Source organism: Danio rerio, chromosome 16 (assembly GCF_049306965.1).
Source record: "Danio rerio strain Tuebingen ecotype United States chromosome 16, GRCz12tu, whole genome shotgun sequence".
NCBI classification, from domain to species: Eukaryota; Metazoa; Chordata; class Actinopteri; order Cypriniformes; family Danionidae; genus Danio; species Danio rerio.
This window is the reverse complement of record NC_133191.1, coordinates 3,540,429-3,563,144: the sequence shown is the minus strand read 5'-3', so window position 1 is coordinate 3,563,144 and position 22,716 is coordinate 3,540,429. Positions and strand designations below refer to the sequence as shown.

At 35.8% G+C, this 22,716-nt stretch overlaps 1 long non-coding RNA gene across 1 annotated transcript in view; it reads left to right on the top strand.

The window, feature by feature from the left end:
• The window catches only part of LOC141378137 (uncharacterized), an 88,283-nt gene extending 70,934 nt beyond the window's left edge, over positions 1–17,349 (top strand). The window contains exons 3-4 of the long non-coding RNA XR_012391901.1: positions 990–1,117; positions 16,836–17,349. This is a non-coding gene — a long non-coding RNA (uncharacterized lncRNA). The remainder of the gene's footprint in view (positions 1–989; positions 1,118–16,835) is intronic.
• Positions 17,350–22,716: the final 5,367 nt, after the last annotated feature.

Sequence of the window (22,716 nt, the reverse complement as noted above, 5' to 3'; positions counted from 1 at the left end):
CTTTTTAAACTTCATATGGTAAAAATTTCTTCTTAGAAGAAAAGGCAGTTGCATCAGTCTTCACATATTTCCCTGGGAAAACTTTCGATGTGGTATTGACTTGAATTATGGATGTCACTTACATCAGTTAAAGTTGAAACGCCATTGTTATACTGTATTTCAGCTGCAGATTCTTTCCCCAATTACAAGCAAGCAGTTTTTCATATGTATTTTTACACTCTAAACCCATTTTGTGGCAATTGATGATTAGTAATTCTCAAAAAAAAAAAAAAAAAAATAGTCAAGAAATTAATTACTACCCAACATTTTAAATTTTAATCCAAGCCAGTTTTTTTCATTTATTTATTTATTTATTTATTTATTTATTTATTTGTTTGTTTATTTATTTACTTTATTTATTCATTTTTATCTTTTTGTTTATTTAATAATTTTTATTTATTTATTTATTTATTTGTTCATTTATTTAATAATTTTTATTTATAAATTTTTATTTATTCATTTATTTATTTTTATTTATTTATTTATTTACTTCTGCAAATTTCCACAGATTTTTAGCCCATCATTAATTTTATTTATTTACTTGAGTAAATGTGTTAAAATCTCTATGTATTCCGTTTTTAAATCATTACAGTAATATTATTGACTGATATGAAAATGTTCATCTGATTTATGTACAATGCAGTTTGTACAGTAATATTTTCTGTCTTTTAGTAGAGATATTATATGAGAGACTTGCTTTGTTTTTCAAATAAAGTGAATTTAATTGTATTTGAATTTTAAACATTAAATACAAGTTTAAAAAATATTATTTTTTATTTTACATATTAAGGTTTTAGTTTTGTTACTCCCAAAATAATCCCGGAAAAATCCACAGATTTTTACCAAAATTCTCAGCAGAAATAACTCATAAAGAAATACATGAGCAAATATTTTACCCTATATTGTATATTAGACTTTCACTTAGTCCCCTTGCTTGTCTTTGCTGGCAGGAGCGGACTGCAGTCGTAACTGGTTTTGGAAGTCTTCGTTGGGGGTGTAAAGTCATCCTGCCGTGGGTCGATCCTGCAGCTGATGCGCCTCCTGGAGGAATCCTCACCAGACGCCACATCACATTAAGGTGACTTTCTAGTGCGTAAGAGCTTTGAAACACGTCCCATGCCTGCTTGAGGGTGGGCATCATGAATTATGTCTTCACAAATTTTCCCTGTCACTCCCATGCGTTGTGAGATAGTGCCAGGCAGCGGATGGTTCACTGGTTTATATGTTTGTGTGCGTGAAATCTTAAAGGGTATCATTTCCAGAAGAGGTTGAAAGTGTGGTATGGTGCAAGGTTATCATAGTTAACGAAAATTAACACAAAAAAAACCCTGAAAACTAGAAGTTGTTTGACCTGTGTACTGCGGATGAATGTGAATAGGGTTCGGAGGTCACGGAAGAAAGTGAAGAGCTGAAGAAATGAGGAGCCAGATCCAGATCCGGCTTGTTCCGGCACAAATTAAGCCTTTCCTACATGCCTTTTAGATATTTTTTAACGCGGGAAATACATTTGTTTTACTTTATGGTTGTTTTAAAAGTTTTAAAACACGTACTGTATATTTTATAAACATGCCCACATATATTAAGACATATTTAAATAAGTGTATCATGTGCGTGCATACAGCCAGCTAATTATTGTCATATTCTGATTGCAACAGAGAAACACTGTAGACTATAACAATGTAAGAGGACATCTCTGTAGACCAATGGTATTTCATTTCACGTTCAGCCTTATAATCCTTAAGTGTGAGCAAAATCAGCTGTTTTGTAATCACTTTAGACATTACGCTATAAGAGCCATTCAAACACTAGTTCTAAAGTGATGTTGGTGGATTAGTAACGGCTTCTGCTGTTCTGACGTCAGCTGTGAAGGAATGCGGAAGAAAGTAGTTCCTAATACAAAGGGGTTTTTAGACTCTCCGTTTTTGATTTTCTTATTTATATACACGATTGTGCCATCGAACTGTTGTATAAACACAATATCACACGAGTAGCAGTGCGATATGTGGCTGTATATCAGCATAGAATGCTAACGCACACCTCCCACCAGTGCTGATATACAGCCATTTCGCACTGCTAGTGGTGTGATATTACTCATATATATATATATATATATATATATATATATATATATATATATATATATATATATATATATATATATATATATATATATATGTGTGTGTGTGTGTGTGTGTGTGTGTGTGTGTGTGTGTGTGTGTGTGTGTGTGTGCATATATATATATAGTTAAGCTAAATTTAAAGTAGAGTAGCTAATAGCTTAGCTCACTACATTTTTCAAGTAGCTTGCCCAACACTGCCTGTGAGATTAGATTGAAAAATAATAATACTGAAAAAAACAAAGCAGACTAGTGCCCTTTATAGTGCCCTTGAACTAAAGATGGCATCATCCAGGTTTCCTACTTCAAGTCTGCTTGTATGAGCCAAACAACTGTTCTTCAGATGACCGGTATAGAGTAAACAGAAAACCCTCTCCTGATATACTGTATCCGGTATGATGTAGGCCAGGTAGTGGTTGAGTTTGGTACTGCAGCTGATACACACTACAACTCTGAAGTGATATGCTGGAAAACCTCACTAACACACACACACACACACTGAGCTCACATTCAGAACAACAGATAATTCTGTGCAATAAGAATGAGCAAAGGACAAAAAAACAAGAAAGGCTTTTCCTTCTCGAAGGCAACAAAACAAAACCAGCACCACAGATTTGACCTTGTTAATTATAGAGCGAGACAAAGGGGACAGAGCAGTGTGTGTGTGTGTGTGTGTGTGTGTGTGTGTGTGTGCGCAGTGTGGGCTGGGTCAATGATGGCAGCATAATCAAGCCTGATTTTTGGCACTATGTTGCCCTGGCAACTAGACTAATTTGCAACTGTACCAATTGCGCTGCCTGTGTTAAAAGCCCACTGTTTCGTTTCCCTCCTTTTTACTGGTAATGAGAGAAAATGGTTCTGAGGTCAGTTAAACAATTACAGCTATTTATGAGGAGCTGTTTAAGTGATTTATTCCTTATTTTACAGAACAACTAATGGGCTGTTGCTCTCGCCGAGGCATTGTTGTTTTGCAGGACGTAACGTCAGCGAGCGGCAAAAAAAGCTCCTGAGATTTAAAGCAAGACGACTCTCTCGCTGTGTTGATGCTGCTTTGGAAAGCGCTCTTTAAGGAGAAGCAGATGGCAACATTTGAGTCACTATTTGCGCTGCTTTCCTCTTTAGATGGCTTTTGCTTATTGCTATTCAGGCGACTGCGCACAAAAACACAGCCGATTGTTGCCGCTCATTTTTAAGCACAGCTTATCAATGTGAGCTGCATCGTAATGAGGTTTAGCTGATGAAAAATCAATGCTCAATTTCAGGTTAGATTAATGAGTCAGAATCTACATGGAGCATTCGCACTATTATCTCTCAGAAAAGCCCGGCTAATACTTTAATTCTCACTAGGAGACGAGTGCAGATGTGAGGATGGTAAGTAAAGTAGCGATGTATTGATTTATCAGGCTATGCCATAACTTCTGCTAATAACATAAGTACAGATAAACCTGTGGTACATTTTAAATATGTTTGGGGTTTCCAATAGGTCTAATATAATTATGCAAATAATATTATGCATTATTTACTTGTTTGTTTGTTTTTTTGGTTGTTTGGCTGGTTAGTTGTTTTATTATTAATGTGTGTGTCCAGCCGTCAAGTTTTAGAATAGTTCAGCTTTTGCCGCTGTGTTGATTAATACTGAATGTGTGTCATTGTTTTTACATGAAACCATGACATGAAACCCCCTCGTTTCAGCAGGGTGTTTTCACACCTCTACTTTGGAAAAAGTCAGAAAAGTGGGCGTGTCAGCAATGTTAAGGGGGGAGTGTCAGAGGAAGAAAAGTGGGATGGTGTGGGAGTGTATCTGGGCACGCACGAGTTTCAAAGTCAAAATACACACACACACACACACACACAGGAGAAAGTGATGGTGTTTAACCTACATGGACATCTGTAGTTGAATTATTTGGCAAATTATTAAATGGTGGACTTTAACTGGAGTTTGGCTCTTTCATTCAGGGAATTCATTCATGTCCCTCGCGACAAACGAGATATTTGATTCGAGGAGCTGCTCTAAGCGTGTATTTTTCATGCAATGTTTGATACCGCACGGCGAATGAGAGAAAAAAAACCTCCGCATTTCCCGGAAACTTAGATGCACACGGCAGGTAGCGTCAGAAAGCCGCGCGTGTTATTCTGGTCACTAAATGCTGTAAAAACCCTACACGAGGTTAAAGTTTGGTTGTGGTGCTAACGTGTTTACACTCTGTGCAATAGTTTGTTAGATACGAACAAACTGAATAAACATAGAGCACTGGTCGCTCACTTACCAAATCTGTAGAGACAGGACAATCACCATCAACTAGAGCCGCGTCCTTATTAAGAGAAGACTACAAGCGAATCCGGATCTCAGCGTTTGCAGATGAGAACAGCTCTCAGGTAAACAATAATCCTCCTTAGACACGTAAGTTATTGTTGTCGAGCGTCGCGTACACTGTTAATCCGCACGTGACTCCAGCTGAGCTCTCACAGAGAGAAAATGAAAACGAAACTTAACTGCAGCAAACTATAAAAGCAACACTTCACGCTTGTTTTGCCAACACAACGTGGCGTCTCTGTCCTGAAAACACTGTGATAGTAATGAATATTAATGAAGTTGCACAATAGAGCGCGCTGATTGGTTTGAACCAAGCTTTACTCATGCATTAATGCATCACACTGTAAGACGTAATAAGACACACTCTGGCACAGACGCCCAGTCTGCACGCTGGAATACACGCTATTATGTCATGACCGTGACGCAGCTTCAAAAATTCGTTTCAAACCGGAAGTACGAATTTGCTTGAAATAACGCAAAAACAACCAATTTACACTTTTTGGTGAAATATAGGTGTCCTATTAGTGTTTTCAGCAGTGTGGGACACATATACGACTGTCAACAGCTGAAAAACATGTGTTTTGGTGTTTCGTGACCCTTTAAGGTTAAGAATAGACCAATGTGCTTGTGTTAAACTGCACTGCTTGAATGCACTCCTGCATTGGGCTGACACATACACTCTGCACTCTGACTACTTCAAAATTGTTAATTAAGCCGTGTTGGGCGTTTCTCTCTGTCTTGCACTGAACGCAGTCGACCAATCGTAATAGACTGGGTCATCAGACCACTTAGCACAGTTTATCCTCACGCTGAGGAACAACAAATCGGAGGAATGAAATGGTCCTTGAACGAATCATATGGGAGTAATTGGGATAATTAGGTAAAAATAAATGCATATTATAAGACAATGAACGTGTTTTATGACCTTGCATGCAGATCAGCCTGTTGTTGGAGACCCCCAAAACCAAAACATGACCATAGTAGGGGCTGTTTAAAACTATTATGTTTAGAAAGGTGTCTTTCCGGTAAACAGAAATTGTAGGAAAAGCAAACAAGAGGGCTAATAATTCTGACTTCAACTGTATATACTAGGGGTGTCAAAATTAATCGTTTCTTCGGTGCACTGCAATGCAGACGCGGACAATTCGGCATCGGTTCAGTAATAATCATAACCGATTACTGACGTCATTTACCTCATATGCGCTCTGTCGCGAGGGAGGCGATCGCGAGTATTTACAGCGCTTTAACTACTTAAAACTCATAAACTGTGCACAATTTCACTGTGTGTGTTTGCTGGATCAGTCTTTCACTGACATATACAACAATAGCCCCTATTTCACTGAGCTCGAGAGAATGAAAGTAGCCTACTCCATTTCTCTCTCTCTCTCTCTCTCGCTCTGTCTCTCTCTCTCTCTCTCTCTTTCTCACACACACAGTGGCCCATTTGACCTGCTGGCGTGGCTTTTCTTCTCTTCTCGGCTGTTTTACAGCGTTACTTTTGCATACAGAAACGAGCGCGTGTCTGCAGAGTTTTCTCCACCGTGTCTATCATACATCAGCTGCGAGATTGCCGCTGCCGCCTGCCGCTTATCATTATCACTCATCTGTGAAGAACGCAGCGCGCAAGAGCCAATCGCAACCGTTGTTTTTTTGAGGGTGTGACCAATCAAAGGGGTGTAAGAGAACTAGACCAGGATCAAAAATAGAGCTGGATAGTTATTTTTTTATTTTTTTATTATATTATTTACTAAATGCTTGTTTTGTTTATAGTTACAGTTTATATATCTGTCTGTTTGTATTAAATGACAAAATTGTATTACAAATAGTGTATAAAAATAAATATATTCATACATTTTAATACAAGAAATGCTGCTGTGAAGAAAATATAAAACTGTATGGAAAGCACCGTCAATGCACCGTGATGCACCGAAATATCGAATTGAACCGAATCGATGGCATTATAATCGTAACCGAACCGAACCGTGAGACTAGTGTAGGTTCACAGCTCTAGTATATACATTATTCAGTGCATTTAATAGAGAACACAACACAAATTGGTCAAGCATGGTTACATTTTTGGGTGAGCTTTCCCTTTAAGAAAAAAAAAAAGTCACTCTTCAAAGCATATGTTGACGTGACTTATAAATTAGGGGGGGGAAATAGCCTTTCCTACACAGAAACTTCCAAATCATACCTGACGCGCGGAGAAAATGGCAGCATTGAAATCCTTTACAACGCAGAGCGGGTGGAAACTCAAGATTAGCCACAGCCTCATGGATTCTTCATCTTATCTCATGCCAGCAATGGCTCTGCGAGATTGAATAGTCTGGGGGGTTTTTGGAGAGCAATAGGTGAACTCTTAAAAGTAATTTGACAATGTACTACTCTTTTACAGTTCATAAGCGTAGCCTTGGCAACACTATTGCGTCCGTCATCGGAAGTAAACAAATTTGCAGCTAAAACGTTTTTTATCAATGCAGTCGTCCTTCAAAACATCTCCAGACGTGGCTTTGTACTAACTAAATGCATAAATTCCACAGTCCATCATCTAAATGTTTTGAATAAGGGCTCTTATTTTAAACTTGACGCATTCTGCTTAACACATGTACAGTAATTGCGAGCGGAACACTGGGGAGGCAATATAATTATGTTGTTTCATATGTTTTCATCTTTAATGGAAATAACATAGACTTGTTTCCACCTCATAAGGAGTCGAAACACAGAAAAACCCACATCAGATGCAAAGTTCAATTTGCAGTCTTATTTTCAGTGGCCTACTTTTGTGCACTCGCTGGCATGTGGTCATTAAAGGTAAGGCTGAGTGGGTGGCACTATTTATGTGCCGGGTCAATACATCGGCAGGGAAGTGATAAGATGAAGGCCCTTGAAGCAAGGCTAGCGGTAAATTGCCAGTGGTTAAGAGTTACCAGAGCACGCTGAACATTTGGACACTTCTGTCGAGCTATAGCAGCTACAGGAATATTTCATCCAAAATGACAGTTCTGTCTTTACTTGCTCACCTTCGTATCATTCACACCTTTATGCTGTGAGTTTAGGTGAAGGAAAAAAATGTTTTATTAGTTCACAACAATCAAAACCTCCATCAATCACTCAAGTGTACAAGTTTTATAAGTTATGGGTAGTTATTTTATATTTATACGTTTATTTATTTATTTATTTAAATATGTATTTATTTAAATATGTATTTATTTATTTATTTATTTATTTATTTATTTTGTTAACATGATTAAATTTCAGTTAAGTTATATTAAATTATTGTAATTTGTATTTATTTATTTATTTATTTATTAAAATTTGTATTTGTTTATATTATAATTTGTATTTATTTATTTTTATTATAGTTTTTATTTATTTATTCATAAATTGTATTTATTTATTTTAATTTGTATTTATTTGTTTATTTATTTTGTTAACATGATAAAATTTTAGTTAAATTATACATTTGATTATTATAAACTGTAGTTATTTATTTTTTATGATTTATATCTATCTTTTTATAGTTTGTAGTTATTTATTTATTATGATTTGTATTTATGAATTTGTTAAAATTTGTATTTATTTAGTTATTTATTATAATTTGTATTTATTTATTATTTTTTATGATTTGTATTCATTTACTTGTTTATTTATTTTGTTAACATGACTAAATTTCAGTTAAGTTATGCATTTGAATATTATAATTTGTATTTATTTATTCATGTATTTATTTTATTTATTTTAATGTGATTAAATTTCAAATAAGTTATACATTTAATTATTATAATTAATATAAATTCTTCATTTGTATATATTTCTTTAATAAAATTTGTATTATTTGTTTATTTATTATAATTTGTATTTATTTGTTTATTAATTTTGTTAACATGATTAACTTTTAGTTGTTATACATTTGATTATATAATTTGTTGTAATGTATTTATTATAATTTGTATTTATTTATTTACGTATGTATTTATTTATTTATTATGTGTATTTATTTATTATAGTTTGTATTTATTTATTTGTTTATTATAATTTGTATTTATTTATTATACTTTCTATTTTTTATTATAATTTGTATTTATTAATTATAACTTGTTTTTTTTAATTATAATTTGTATTTATTTATTTATTTATTCATTTTGTTAACATGCTTACTTTTCAGTTAAGTCACACGTGATTATTAAAATTTTTAATAATTAATTAATTCATCCATTCAATCATTCATTTTGTTAACATTGATAAGTTTTGGGTTCCTTTAATCATTGATCTAATAAAATAACTTAAGATAACAGCCCAAAAACAGGGGGAATAATATACTTAAAAATTCAAAACAAAAAAAATTATAAAATCATATTGAAGTTTTGTAGTTTGTATTTTTCCCAATTTTTAGCATAAATTAAAATTCTTAAATATTATGTTCCTTTTTCTAAAGATATTAAGTGACTAAAATATTATTTTAATAAATACATCCATTGAATAAATCTGTTTTGTTCAAATGCACTAAAATATATGACCTATATTCACTGAGAAATGCATAAAAGTCTGGTAACGGGTGTCCAATTGTTCCTGGATTTCCACTGTAGCTCCTACTGTAATCATAATTACCTGATATGGCTTATATGGGTCTTACTATGCATAAAACAAACTTTGTGACAGGTATAACACCACTAGCGTACATAGCGGAGTATAAACAGACATTTGCTATTAAACTACACAATGCCGTTTCGCGGGAGCTTCTGACAGAACTGAAGAGGGTCAGAAGCACAAGCCCATCAAAATCAAACACATTCAGTCACATGACAGGAGACATTCATGTCCTGAAAGCGCAATTTAATTGTAAAAGTTACAGATCACAGAGTGGAAAAAAACAATAAAGTACATAAAGGAAAGGAAATTGAACTCTGCCGTCACAGAACTGGTCAATCAGATAAATAATGTGTGCATAATTGAGTTTCACAGTGTAGACATAATTCATCTTGCAGTTGAATTGTTATATTGTTCTTTTGTGTACTTTAGATGAACTTGTATGAAAGGAAAAGAAAAAGAAAATCATTGTAGATTTAGAAACATGTTTGAAAGTCTTTTTACGCCTTATCATGGAGTCTGTAACTTAAAAGAGAAGAATATTAGTGATCCTCGTGGTTCTTGTTTGAAGGACTTGTAAGACAGCTTAAGTGACCTCAGAGGTATATAGTGTAGTGCAGATTTGTATCTGTTCTCTTTAAGAGCCATTACATTAATTCCCATAATCAGCGTAATTTGGTTTAGATCTTATTTAGATCAGTGTGTTAAAATAAATAATTGAATCATCCTTAAAAGGTTAAGAAACATCAAAACACATTTTTTTGAGCTGCTGAGAGTCATATATGTGTCCCACATTGCTATAAACACTATTAGGACACATGTATTTCACAAAAAAAAAGTGAAAATTGGATGTTTTTGCGTTATTTCAAGCAAATTTGTTCTTACGGTTTGGAAAGAAATTTTGAAACTGAGTCACGATAATTAGATCCTTGTGTAAATTCCAGCATGCAGACTGGATGTCTCTACTGGCAGGTAGAACATGACATCTTTAAGTTCTCATCATTAATTCGAGAGAAAGACTCGGTTTGAACCAACCAGTGCGCTCTATTGTGAATCAGGTGCAACTTCATTAATATGCATGGTAGCTTTGAACAGTTTTGCCAATCGTAATTAAAACAAGTGGAGAAAGGGAGTGGGGGGTGGGGGGGGTGAGATGGGTGTTCCCCAAGGGTCTCAAAACGCTTTTGCAATTACTGATGTTTTGTATCTGTTTAGTCACGTTACCTGGTGATTTGAAACACTTTAGTCATGTGACCTGGGAATTTCGAAACACTTTAGTCACTTTAGTCACATGACCTGGGTTTAGTCACATGACCTGGGTGTTTTGAAACACTTTTGTCACATGACTTTGGTGTTTCAAAACACTTTTGTCACATGACTTTGGTGTTTCAAAACACATTAGTCACGTGACTTGGGTGTTTCGAAACACTTAATTCACATAACCTGGGTGTTTGGAAATACTTTAGTCACGTGACCTGGGTGTTTCGGATCATGATTCGGTGCATTGTTTCAAAATTATTGCACTTCGGGATCTCGACACTGTGTTGAAATGTCAGTTTTAAGTCAGACATCCCTACTACATATGGAGTTTATTTATTAACTAATTTCAAGAGGATCACATGCTTATGATTGCTTGTGGCTGGTCTTGCATTATTCAATCTATGATTCACCAATCAGATGATTCCTAAGCCACTGTAAATACCCTAAGTTTCTATATGACAACCATCTTTGTTTTGAAGAATCCCCCCTTCCACCCCTACTCCTCCTCCTTTCCTAGATGGGTGGCACGGCGGCCCAGTGGTTAGCACTGTTGCCTCACAGCAAGAACATCACTGGTTCTAATCCTTACCAAGCCAGCTGACGCTTCTGTGCGGAGTTTACTCGTTCTCCCCGTGCTCACATGGGTTTACCCTGGGTTCCCCAGTTTCCTCCCACCGTCCAAAAACATGCAACATAAGTTTATTGACTAATCCAAATCGGCACCATAGACATGCTCCTAGTAAGCAGTTATCTCTTCTATCTGTCCATCAGCTACTACAGCAGGGGAGTTCTCGACATCTACCTGAGCTCAAACTCCCCTCTCGCCCTGCAAATGGGAGGGAGCCCCGGGCTCGAGGATCTCATGAGCTCAAGGTTCTCTCCCGGGACAGCATGCCAAACAAGCTTTATAATCAATCATCAGTTAAGTGTGAACTCTTGAAGCTGCCATCTGTCTTTGTACTATTCACTTATACACTTCATCTGACCGATCATTACACTTATAATTTATTATAATCTCTGATAAATTCACTTTTAATAAACTGTTATGCTCTACTTATCAATGAAATGTCTTCATATGTCCAAGTTTTAAGTGGCCAGGTCATAAAATCATGTCATATGACTACATCCATATGATTTAATGGATGTATCTTCATTATTTCATTATGACATGGTAGACATTATGCTTCTATTTGCCTGTACACAAGGGTCAGCAATGGTGACCAGCCAAGACCCCCTACAATAAAATCAGATTTACTGCCGGATTTGATTTATTTATTTATTTTTGCCTCCCTGAATCAGGTTTTACTTTAGAGGAGCAGACCACATGTTGTGAAACGAAACAGGCAGCTAAACTAAACAGGTTGTCATTTGCCCTTGTGGCGATCGTATTGATTTACTGCTTCTCGCTGATGGTTTCCTGGAGGGTGCGGGGACAACAAACCCTGAAAAATGTTCAAATGCAACAAAAGGTTCATGAGTCTTTCTCCCATGGGGCCGCCAACCCCGAAGCACATTCAGCCATTTAAGAAGTGAGAGGTGAAAGCTGATAGCCCGTCTGCAGTTTGCAATGCTTCTTTTAATAGCCAATAATACAGCCGTTTTTACATTGAAGTATCACAAACAGCATTCAAATGAGTCTGTAACCTGTAGGGCACTGTACTGACGAATGTGGGAGTGAGGTTGTAACCTTGTTGTATAGGTTAAGTTGGACGCTGATCCTGCCGATCTACCGTTTCCCAATTATATTAAACTGCAAGTGCATTGAAACACAGTGTCTCATTTAATTACCGTCATGTTTAATAATGAATAGTGAGTTCTAGATTTGTAGAATAGGTGGATGCGTTGCAGAAAATTATTTCTTTCTTTATCTGGTAAGTCTTGAATTAGAACGAAAATGTATTGAAGAAGAGCTAGTGATTAGCACCAAAAACTTGTTTAACCTTCCTGTCGTATTCAGACCGATTTGAAATTAAATCACTCATAAATTGTGTGTTTTACATCTGATTGCCTAAAGACCTCAGGATATCCTCCACATTTTGCATTTGAACATATAAAAGTGATGATCACCTCTTTCCTTGAATTTTGAATCAACCTTGTTACACCTGTGGTGTTCCCGGTCAAAAGTGACCGCCGTAGGAAATGAATGGGTTTCCAGGCTATATTCATACATCAGACCGAAAACATTGCCATACACACTACCCCAACTCACCCACTCACACACATTACTCACACATTTGCACATCTCTTTTACGTGCTTATGTGGTGATCCTCCATTTTACGTTTTGTCAATTTAGTGGCTAATTCATAAGAGTTCAGTCGTACAAAATTGTAAGATTTTTAAATGGAGGCGTGGCACCAAACCCCACCCCTAAACCCAATTTTCATTGCGGATAAGCAAATTGTACAAAACTGTATGAATGAGATCATACAAATTCATATGGATTAGATACTAAATAGGTTATGAATTGACATGAAAGTGTTAGATCCTCCAACATGAATCAACTTCCTGATAAAACAGTGCATCATATCTTCACACAGACTAGGTGTCTGTTATGTAAATTCATCTGTATTCCCCATTTCTTTCTTTCTTTCTTTCTTTCTTTCTTTATTTCGTTCTTTCTTTCTTTCTTTCTTTCTTCCTTCCCTCCCTCCCTCCCTCCTTCCTTCCTTCCTTCCTTTTTTTCTTTTTTCTTTCTTTCTTTCGTTCTTTCTTTCTGCCAATCTCCATTTAGCCAAGTCTAGCAGGAGCACTTTTAGCTTAGGTTAGCAACAATTATTTTATTATATTAGACCGTTATTATCTCGCTCAAAAATGACCAAAGTATAACTAGGGCTAGTTCTGTGTTCATGCTCACCGTATATACCCTCAGTCACTATTCCCTATATTAGTACACTTGAAGGATTGAAAATTCAATCACTCAAAAGAATACAGGAAAGGAGAGCGTTTTGTTTGTGCTTTACTGGTTGATAAATCATTCAGATGAATCAAAATTTCAATTTCTTTAGTCAGACCCTGTGATAGTTATTTTAGCGGGCTGTCTATTAGTAATGAAACAAAGTATTTTGGTTTCTGTCATCTGTTGTTCATTTTGTAATATATTTTCAGCGCTATTTCTATTGCAGTTATTTTATGTCTAATTCTGTAACATCATGTTAAACACTACTTTGAGACATAGTTCACAGCTAAAGAATGTTGACTAAAAATTTGGTGGAGAAAAATTATGTTTGTGCTAATATAAGAGCAGTTAAAACAGACGGGTCAATTTTGATCGGGAACACTAAAGTACGGGTGTGAACACAACCGGAGGGTTAAACCCAATCGTCATTGATAAGATAAGCAAAGCGTACTAACTTTCATTCGTACTAATCGATTTCATTCGATTTAACCACTAAATCAAAAAGTTACAAATAATCATGATATAGCATTGGTCAAACATATATTGATGTACGTTTTTTGTAAACTCACAAAAACGTAAGCTCATCTACGTATTTTCAATGAGCCTGTGTTGGAAAAAAAAAAAGGTGTATATTGTAGTTTGTGTGGGCGATTCTTTGTGTTGCTTTGTTTGACTAGTGAAATACACTTTTAAACTCATCGCATACATCTTAGTTTTACTATAAACATAATAATATACATATAATGAAGCTCGTATTTAGAATCAAAACCTTAAGAGAGACTGTTAAAAGGCAATTAGGTGAAACTACAAGGTCAACTGTTTCAGTCAAAAGGCAGTAAAAGCCGCATCTCATCATAAACAGACACACACCTCATAAAATGAGTGTGATGCTGCCGGCAGAGTCCTGTTTAACAGATTATTGTCTTGCAGACGTTAATAAATCTTTGAATAAACAAATACAGTATTTCATCAATGTCAAAACTGTCCAAAAGCTATTCTAATGCTATCATACTGCAAGTTGTCTAAGATTAGATATTAAAAGGAGCAAACTCAGTGTAAAGCATTGCTCTGCCATTATTGTTAATTGTGGAAGCTATAGGGACAACATTAGATTTCAATTATAGAGTAGGCATTTTACTTACTTTTGCACTGGCGGCCAACAAGTAAAGGCGCACGGAAAGCTAAAGACTGCACAGATGGTGCTTATCTCTGAACAAAGAGAACCGATAATTATATTGCTTAAAAACTAATTAAGGGGGTGCCAAATCAATGTATTTCTTTCCCTGGTTTTATGCATGAACATCAGTTAGCACGTACAGTCTTTATTCTTATTTCTGTGCATTTTTGTTAACATTCTATTTATATTCTTATATTCTCTTTCCTAATCTTAGTTTAGATATTTAGATACAGATTGGTAAGTTGCTGTATTACTGTAGTTACTGTATTTGTTTATTCAAAGATTTATTAACGTCTGAAAGACAATAGACAATATATATAACACACACACACACACACACACACACACACACACACACACATATATATATATATATATATATATATATATATATATATATATATATATATATATATATATATATATATATATATATATATATATTACAGTCAAAATTATTAGCCCACCTGAATTATTAGCTCCCTATTTATTATTTTCCCCAATTTCTGTTTAACGGACAAAATATTTTCTAAACATATGTACTTTTAATAACTCATTTCTAATAACTAAATTTTTTCATCTTTGCCATGATGACAGTAAATAATATTAGACTAGATATTTTTCAAGACACTTCTATACAGCTTAAAGTGACATTTAAAGGCTTAATTAGGTTAACTGGGCAGGTTAGGGTAATTAGGCAAGTTACTGTATAATCAGTATAATATACTGTATAATATACTGTATAATAAGTTTGTTCTGTCAATTATCGAAACAAAATATAGCTTAAAGGGGCTAATAATTTTGTCCTTAAATTGGTGTTTAAAAAATTAAGAAACGCTTTTATTCTAGCCGTAATAAAACAAATAAGACTTTCTCCAGAAAAAAAAATATTTTCAGACATACTGTGAAATTTTCCTTGCTCTGTTAAACCTCATTTGGGAAATATTTAAAAAAAGAAAAACAAATTCAAAGGGGGGCTAATAATTCTGACTTCAACTCTATATATATATATATATATATATAGAGTTGAAGTCAGAATTATATTTTTAGAAATATATATATATATATATATATATATATATATATATATATATATATATATATATATATATATATATATATATATATATATTTCTAAAAAGAGTGTATATGGCTTTAAAACTTGATCACCAACAATAATCTTTTTTTTTTAATTGCCAGATAATGAAGCAATGACTTGTTAATGTGAGGGCAGTTATCAAACACAGTTTCACAAAAATTTAAAAGCAATGATAAAGTGAAGGTAAACTTCGTGGTCAGGGTGCACTTTTCTATTGTGTCTTTTAAAAAACACTATTGGTTGGGTTTAGGGCAGGGTTTAGCTCAGTGTTTCACTAGCTAATCTGTAAGAAAATCGCCGTTTTCTTATGAATGTGTAGAAGACGGATGTGGATCCGAAACATACAACAAAACTCTCCTTTGCAAAAATTGTAGATCGCGCCCTCTAGTGGATTTGTCATCTGAACTGGTGTAATGTATTATAATGTATTATACACTAACGTAGGCTGAGCCTGGGTTCTTCTGTTGTTGTTGTTTTTCTCTCTCTCATATTAAAATAACACAAAAATAAGACACTAATAGAAGCAATATTAACAAAAGGCCAAGGTGGCAGGCAAAGAAAAGGACAACTCTTTCACTGTTGTGAGTTTATGAACAAGAGCATGATGCAATCCACTGAACAGAATGTGGTCTCGATGAAAGAAAGAGTTGTGTCAGCTTTACTTGCCAAATGTTTGTTCAGTCAGTGGTGAGTGAAATGCACAAATTGAAAAATGCAACACAGGATGTGCTTTAGCTGAGACGAGCAACTGAAGGGCAGGTGATGAAATGTATAGGACAACAGAACAGAGGATTATGAGTGTGCGTATTTATGTTTTTGTTTTATTCTGTATCGATTGTGTAGACTATCCTTTTGCAGCTCTTACCCAGTGTAGCTGATCATGGTTGACAGATCCTGGGGTAAAGACACTGAGCCATTTTTTTTGGGGGGAGGGGGGGGGTGTGTTATTGTAGTTGCCAGAAAACCATATGAATAGATCAGGGAGATGACAAATGGTTTTAGTTGTTGGTGCCAAATGGCCTGCTTAAGTAAAGCACATTAAGTGAAGTGCATCAGTCAGATGACTATACTGTTTTCCTTTTAATTTGAAAGCAGGTTGGATTTATGAGTTCACTGAATTTAGCTTAGTAGATGCGGACTATAAATCATGCATCACATTAACACACAATGTCCTCCAATCTCCACACTGTAAAATATATCTGGTAATTAACAGTTTCTGTATTTTGTGATTCACAAGTGTTTTCTGTTTATTTGCATTATGGGATGTTGATCTGTGCTCTGTCGACTTTTGATGTTGAAAATTCAACAATACAGTTTAACAAAGTGACTTTTGTTAACATTGCAGGGCTCAACAATAAGGACTGCCCGGTGGCCCAGGGCCAGCGTGAGAGACGCTTGGGACAGTAGACAGGATAATTACTGGCCCGATTGGGACACTGCTGCCACTGCAACAATTAATTGGTCTGCGACTATTGTCAATTGCGTGCATTTTAAGTTTAGTCTTCAAATACTGCCTACTCTGTGATGTCATTAACACCATATTGCTTTTTGGTTCCTCTTGTCTGATTTGATGTTTTGAGCATGCTATTTTTTTCCGTAACCTGGTAAAAGCCAGTACAGCGAAGAAACAGCAACATGGCAGCAACATCACATTATAAGGCTAAAACAAAATGGCTGTTTCTAACGTCTTGGAAGCAGACATTTACGTGTGAACAATGCGACAAACAAATAAATAAAAAAAATGATTAAAAAAATGAAAAAAAGTGATGTTTTGCACGGTTTGCCTTCAGTTTGACAAGTCAGCCACCTTTTGTTAAATAATTTCCAACCACAATAAAATACCTCCACATTTTACCCTGCTCTTTTTGTTTGGAAAACACTTTTGTTAACATGTTTTTAAGTATTAAAATTCTAGATTATTTAAAATATGTGGCAAAAAATAGCTATTAACTTCCCTTTTTTTCGGTGGGGCCAGTGAAAATTTGGTAGGGCAAGTAAAAATCTGAACCACTGGCCCGATCGGACCAGTAGAAAAAATCCTTAGCGTTGAACCCTGCATTGTATACGTTTCAAACAATATTCATTTAGTCAACCATATATATATATATATATATATATATATATATATATATATATATATATATATACGCAACATGGTGGCACAGTAGGTAGTGCTGTCGCCTCACAGCAAGAAGGTCGCTGGTTTGAGCCTCGGCTGGGTCAGTTAGCATTTCTGTGTGGAGTTTGCATGTTCTCCCTGCATTCGCGTGGGTTTCCTCTGGGTGCTCCAGGTTTCCCCCACAGTCCAAAAACATGCAGTACAGGTGAATTGGGTAGGCTAAATTGCCCGTAGTGTATGTGTGTGAATGAATGTGTGTGGATGTTTTCCAGAGATGGGTTGCAGCTAAAAGGACATCTGATGCATAAAACATATGCTGCATAAGTTGGCAGTTCATTCCGCTGTGGTGACCCCAGATTAATAAAGGGACTAAGCGGAAAAGAAAATGAATGAATGAATGAAGGTTTGAACTTTGAAAGTGTTTAAACAACAGTGAAAAGTGTGAAAATGTTAATGCCTGTCTGAGAAAAGTGTATAAAGTGTGTGGTGAGGGGTTTTACAGCTTTAAAACATCTATAATACTTGTAAAAAATAAAGCTGACTACTTCTAAGGCTATTTTACAACGTAACACCCGTGATAAACGAGGGACCACTGTATTAATAGTTTATATTACTAATTACTACTTACTAATTAATACTGTATGTGCGTGTATTTGGTAGTATATAATATATATATATATTGGTAATAGTACTGGTAAGTTAGTACTGGTGATGGTGCTCATCTAGCTGCTGTTCAACTTGTCTTATTGTGTGAGCTATAGTTAAGAAGCCTGAAGGTGATACTCGCACAGCAGCACACAACATATGCTGGTCCTTTCAGCAGTACATCTTTGCCTTTGGGTAAAACACGTGTTGAATTCAAATCATGTGTACAATACAACGGCTGGGCCTGCAGAGACGCCTGCAGAGGCAGATATCTCTGGAGAGTTCCACACAGAAAGCAGAGAAATATGATAGTAATTAGTAATATAAACTATTAATACAGTGGTCCCTCATTTATCACAGGAGTTACGCTGTGAAATAACCTTAGAAGTAGTCAGCTTTATTTTTTATAGTTATTATAGTATTATAGTATTATAGTTTTATGTTTTTTTTACAAGTAATATGTTTTAAAGCTGTAAAACCCCTCACCACACACTTTATACACTTTTCTCAGACAGGCATTAACATTTTCACACTTTTCACTCTTGTTTAAACACTTTCAAAGTTCAAACCTTCATTCATTTTCTTGTCGGCTTAGTCCCTTTATTAATCTGAGGTCGCCACAGCGGAATGAACCGCCAACTTATTCAGCAAGTTTTTACGCAGCAGATGCCCTTCCGGCCGCAACCCATCTCTGGGAAACATCCACACATACACACACACACACTCATACACCACAGACAATTTAGCCTACCCAATTCACCTGTACCACATGTGTTTGGACTGTGGGGGAAACCGGAGTAAACCCACGCAATACCAGGGAGAACATGCAAACTCCACACAGAAACGCCAACTGAGCCGAGGATCGAACCAGTGACCCAGCGACCTTCTAGCTGTGAGGCGAACGTGCTACCCACTGCGTCGCCCTAAGTTCAAACCTTCATAGACAAATAGGTTCAGTATTATAGAATGAAACCAAAGATCAAAACCTGTTGTCAGGCGCAAACATTTACCGCTGTCAGCTGAACGTTCATAAAGCTTTTCGGCTTTTGAGTGGATAATGTAGGCATCCAGCGTAATGTTGTTTTTCCTGCAGTCACTGATTCACAAAACTAAAGCAGACTCCATCCTTAAGGGGATCGCACACAGGAGGCGCTGCACACATGACAGTTGGAAGTAAAACACACCAGACGCACACATCCGCGTGTTACTTAAAAGGAAATGATTATGATGGCGTTCTGTGGCGAGACAGAAATATGAACAATGTCCCGAGTCATTGCTGGCCCATTCACACAGTGATACTGGGAGATTGTCCGGAACGACTTTACTGGTAAATTAAAAAAAGCACTGTTTACACAGGCGAGGATGGTTCCGGAACTTTTCTGGAAAAGTCCATTCACACATCCATTCCAAAATACCGGCAAATTCTGACATCATTAACCAGAAATGAGCTCTAAACAGCAGCGCTTGCATTTGTAAACATTTGACTACATTACAAACTCTGTGGATGGACACATGGCTACAACCCCCCTAAAGTAGGCCTAGCAATCCCCAAGGTATGAAGACTAGATATAAGAATAGAATGTAAAAAGTAACATAATTACCTTATAAACAATACATATTACAAAATAATACAGGGCGAGGCAGTGGCGCAGTAGGTAGTGCTGTCTCCTCACAGTAAGAAGGTCGCTGGGTCGAACCTCGGCTCAGTTGGCGTTTCTGTGTGGAGTTTGCATGTTCTCCCTGCCTTCGCATGGGTTTCCTCCAGGTGCTCCGGTTTCCCCCACAGTCCAAAGACATGCGGTACAGGTGAATTGAGTAGGCTAAATTGTCCGTAGTGTAAGAGTGTGTGTGTGTGTGAATGTTTCCCAGAGATGGATTGCGGCTGGAAGGGCATCCGCTGCGTAAAAAAACTTGCTGGATAAGTTGGCGGTTCATTCCGCTGTGGCGACCCCGGATTAATAAAGGGACTAAGCCGACAAGAAAATGAATGAATGAATGAACAAAATAATACAGTGCAAAATTACAATCTTTCTGGCTGCATTGGAGTGATCTCAGTCATATTATTTTTCATTAATGAGCTATTAGGTTAGATATGAAGTAACACATACATACAGAGATTATCAATAGAGATAATTGTCACATTGATGTCTTGCAGTTGGTATTGATTCCAAAATAAATAAATAAAAAATCTATTAAAAACACACAGAGAGAGAGAGAGAGAGAGAGAGAGAGAGAGAGAGAGAGAGAGAGAGAAAACACACACACCTAGATGATCATAAATGAATCATTGTAAATATACTGATTATTATTGTTTTTATTACTGTTTTATGTTGATTGTTAAACGTACAGTTTATTCAGATCTATTTTTGTTTTGATTTATATGAATAATAAGATATGTTGAATAATAATATAATATACTGAATATTAATGTGATATATTGAAAAATATGATGTATTGTTGATATTTTATTTACTTATTATATATAAATATCTTTTTTTACTACTACTATTTACTGTGTGTACTGTTTATATATATATATATATATTTATTTATGTTACTTTTTATGTAAACTTTATAACCGCTTTGGCAATACATTTGTGACATTTGTCATGCCAATAAAGCAATTATTGAATTGAATTGTATTGAATTGAGAGAGAGAGAGAGAGAGAGAGAGAGCGAGCAGAATCCATTCAGTGCACCCGTTGTCATGTTCACAGTCATCATCACAATTGCAGTGGAGGACTTAATAACAGTAATTAGTTTATCTTGACAAGTTTAGGATGGGGACACAAGCCAAACATGTTTTCTTTTTTTTTTTATCTCTCTCTCTCGCTCTCCAGTGATGTTCACTGCAAGCTGCAAACCTCTCTTCTATAATCAAAGGTTGTATTAACATTTAAAGTACTCACATTGAAGATTATGGGGCAAATTGACTAAATAGTTGTGTTACTGTAGTGTGTGGATCTTCACAAAATCCATCTCTGCTGCAAACTAATTATATTCCAGTTTACCAGACAGTAAAGGCTCTGCATATTTATGGCTCATTGTGTTTTATACACACATATATCACTTTTTATGAAAATTAGTTTTGTTTTAGATTGAAGTGAAGAGTTATTTGCTTGTTAATACTGGATTACTGCTCATGGGAATCAGGTGGTAAATAGAGATTACTGAAATGCATTTATTTATCTACAAGAAAATACAATTTCAGACCAGTTTTTATATTTGTGTTCAATGTATACTCACCGGCCACTTTATTAGGTACAACTTTATTAGGTAGTGGGTTTGGCCTCTTCAGAACTGCCTTAATCCTTCGTGGAAATAATCCTCAGAGACGTTGGTCCATATTGACCTGATAGCATCACACAGCTGCTGCAGATTTGTCGGCTGCACATCTATGATGCGAATCTCCCATTCCTCCACATTCCAAAGATACTCTATTAGATTGAGATCTGGTGACTGTGTAGGCCATTTGAGTACAGTGAACTCATTGTCATGTTCAAGAAACCAGTCTGAGATGATTCACGCTTTATGACATGTCATGTTATCCTGCTGGACGTAGCCATCAGAAGATGGGTTCAATGTGGTCATAAAAGAATGGACATGGTCAGCAGCAATACTCAGGTAGGCTGTGGTGTTGACATGATGCTCAATTGGTACTAATGGGCCCAAAGTGTGCCAAGAAAATCTTCCCCACACCATTACACCACCACCAGCAACCTGAACCATTGATATAAGGCAGGATGGATCCATGCTTTTATGTTCTTGATGCGAAATTTTGACCCGACCATCCAAAAGTGTCAGCAGAAATGGAGACTCATCAGAACAGGCAACGTTTCCTCAATCTTCTATTGTCCAGTTTTGGTGAGCCTGTGTGAATTGTAGCCTTAGTTTCTTGTTCTTAGCTGACATGAGTGGCACCCGGTGTGGTCTTCTGCTGCTGTAGCCCATCTGCCTCAGGGTTAGACATGTTGTGCGTTCAGAGAAGATCTTCTATATATATATACACACACAATTTGATAGCAAGCTAAACATGCTAAATCTGCCTTAAAAAGATGCTAGTCACATATTAAACATGCTTTCAACTACTACAACTAAACATGCAGCCATTTGTTACATGTTAACACGCTGTTAAAATTCAAAACAATGTTAACTATGTGCAAAACATGCTAAAAGTGACTGCTGCACATTTGTCTGGCTAAATTGATTTATGACAAACTGGATACTAGCTAATAAGTAAGAGTTCAAAACTGGATAGTTAATGGCAAATTCCAGCTTTATTGGTTGTATTTCATCTAGAGTGTGGTACTGTTTCTGTATCTTTGCTATGCTAGCAAATCATATTACATGTCAACCAAGTGTTAAGACATTTTGATAGCAAGCTAAACTTGCTAAAGCAGTGTTAAAATAGGCTAGTCACATATTAAACAGGCTATCAACTTGCTAAACATGTCAGCCGTGT